We start from the raw sequence: 3,011 nt of genomic DNA on the forward strand, positions 1-3,011 counted from the left end.
GGAGGACCCTGATCATGGGATGTAGGATCAGGATTCTGACACGCTAAGACCACAGGATGCATCTCATAAAAGGAACTTCCATGGGGTTGAGGATGGAGTCCCCACATGGCTTAAAAGCAATCAGCAACAACATCTGAGGAGAAGATGGGGGAGTCATGACTAGCAAACAGGTCAATCACGTGGGAAAAGTTCTGGAGGTTTTAGTGAACTCATTATGAATCAATAGTATCAATAGTAGATAGGCATGGCTGACCCCATGGCTATCATGTCCTAGGCTGTGTTAAGACATGGAAAGGACCTTGGAGGTGCCCAACTGATGTTCCACAGTACTTTTCCTTGACTCTATTGGGAGCATTGCATCCAGTTGTGGGTACAGCATTTTAAGAAGTATTGATAAACTGGAGAGGGTCCAGAATAGGCAGCTCAGGAGGTGAGGAGATGGTAAACAAGGCCATACGTGAATCAAACACAAGAACTGGCCATGTTTAGTCTGCAAAAGAGAAGGCTTGGTGGGCAGAGGGGAAGACATAAAGCACCGTCTTTAAGAATTTGAAGCAACATAGAAGAGAGACCCGGCTTGTTCTGTCTGGCCCCAGAATGCAACAAAGGGAGGAAGCTTCAAAAAACGAAATTCAGGATGGATGAACAGAAAAATGTCTTAGTAATAAATGCCGACCAAAAGGGGAATGGATTATCTGAGAGTTCTTGGCTCCTTCTAACCACAGGTCTTCAGGAAGAGGCTGCAGGATTGCTAATGAGTCAGGTATGTTGGAAAAGAGCTGCTTTGTGGAGAGGTCTTCTGGGCAGGACTAGATGGCCTCAGAGGTCCTTCCAAAGCTGACATTCTGGGGAGCTCTCAGAGCAGATTATCCAATAGTGTTATATAATCCCCTTCTGGGGAGATCTCAAAGTTCAATAAGGTGCTTGGAGGCAGGGAGGTAGACCTGATGGCCACTACATCTAAGTCCATTCCTTTTCCAATCATGGGTTTCCTCCCATCACTGTGTTTGTGACCCTACCTGTTCCTAGTCCAGCATCACACTGTCTGTCTGTCCCCTGCATGACTGAGAGTGAAGGCAGCCCAGGTGCTGTATGGACAATGTAATGTTGGGAAAAGAACACTGGGTTTAGAGTTAAAAAGATTCAGGTGCAAACTTGCTGAGTGACTCTGGGAGAGTCACAAACCCTCTCTGTGCCTCTGTTTTAGCATCTGTCAAATAAACTGTTTGCTCTGTCCTTTATCGCCCTACCATCCTATAACTCACTCTATCATCTTCGAGGTCCATTATAGACAGGCATGCCTCGAGAAAGCATTAAGTGAGGACAGGTTAGGACTGTCAGCCTCCCAGAGCTATTTCATTGTCTCTTTTCCAGGGCTGGGCAGGGAAACCAGGAATGCCTTTGAACTGCTATTGAAAGGAGGGTTAGTGTCTCTCTTGCCTTTCATCTTCCAAGACAGATCTGAGCAGGCCAGGTTCAGGCATTACTAAAGGTTTAGCCCTCCCTTGAGGGCTGGAGCCTGCCTTGGGTGTAGTCTCCTGGAATGAGCGATACTGGGGGCAGGGAGGTGGAATCAGGATGGGAGCAGAGGGGAGTGGGGAGAGGAGAAAGAGAAGCAGAAGGAGAAGGAAGGGGCAAGGGTAAGGGGAGGACAGAGGTGGCACAGGGGCAGGGAAGGAGGGAGCTATCAGTCCTAGTCCTCACTGCTAAGACCCTGAACCACAGAGGACCAAGGATCTGGAGCAAGAAGGGACCTCAGAGGCCCTCAGCTTCCAGATTTGGCTAAATGACTTTAAAATAATGATGCCAAGAGTGGCATAAGCCTTATGCTGGGTTTTATTTCATGAATGTGGCCTGCTAGTCTCACCATCCTTGCCACAGGGCCTAATGTGTTTTCACTGGAGCCCAGGCCTGCTCAGATATCAACATCCCTGATGTTCACCCCAAGAAATCCCCCCCCCCCCCCCCCCCCCCCCCCGCCCCCCCCCGGGGGTTGTCTCCCTCGGACCCTTCTTTTTTTTTTTTCATTATTTTAAGCAATCGGGGTTAAGTAACTTGCTCAAGGTTACACGGCCAGTTATTTCTGGGTGTGGTGCTGAGTGTCTGAGCCCGGGATTCAATCTCCAGGTCGTCCCAACACTGGAGCTGGTGCTCTTACTCACTGAGCCACCTGGCCGCCCTCAGACACTTCTTAAGAGAGAAAAATGTTCTCCTTGGCACCTGGGTGGAAGTTACAGTCACACTTCTTTGTCAGGGAGACACTAATGTGAGAAGCAGCTCAAAGCTGATGTTCAAACACCTCCAAAGAGCATTGAATTTGGCGGCCTCGGGATCCTGGGATCCTCCACTCTCTGGGTCTCTCTCTCTTCTTTTTTATCTGAGAAATGAGAAATGAGCCCCTGCTCATCTCCTCCGCTCCCGCTCCTGTGGCAAACACTGCCCCATTTCTGAGCCAGCAGGCCCCCCGAGCTACCTTAGTGAACTCTCACTTCCCCAAGCAGATCCCAGCATAAGCTGGGCGGGGTCTTGAGGCCTCTTTAAGAGTGTTTGCATGCTTCCTAAGGCCTCCCTTTTCCCCTTCCTGTGAACTTGGGAAGGGACATTGTATGAAGTTGGAATGGAATTAGATCAGAGGACCCGGGGAAGAGTCCAGCCTAGTGAGGCAGCCTGGCCCCTGTGAGGAGGCCTCTCATTGGGGAAGGAAGTGGAAAGGTCTCTCAACAACGGCCACTTCGCTCCACTTCTGTTCTCTGGGCCCAAGCAGAATCTGTCTAATCTCTGGCCGCATGAGAGTCCTTTAAATATAGGAAGATGACTCTCATCTTTCCCGCCAGTTATTGCATACCAGACTAGGGTCCAAAACCTCTCTAGCTCTGACCTTCTGTGTTCTAAGGCCCCTCCCAACTCTGACATTCTAAGTTCTAAGGCCCCTCCATCTCTGACCTTCTGTGTTCTCAGGTCCCACCCAGCTCTAACATTCTGTGTTCTCAGGTCCCTCCCAGCTCTGACAT

The sequence above is a fragment of the Petaurus breviceps genome, unplaced genomic scaffold (genome assembly GCF_028583685.1).
Source record: "Petaurus breviceps papuanus isolate PSGF00001 unplaced genomic scaffold, PetGlider_PUasm1.0 188, whole genome shotgun sequence".
NCBI lineage: Eukaryota > Metazoa > Chordata > Mammalia > Diprotodontia > Petauridae > Petaurus > Petaurus breviceps.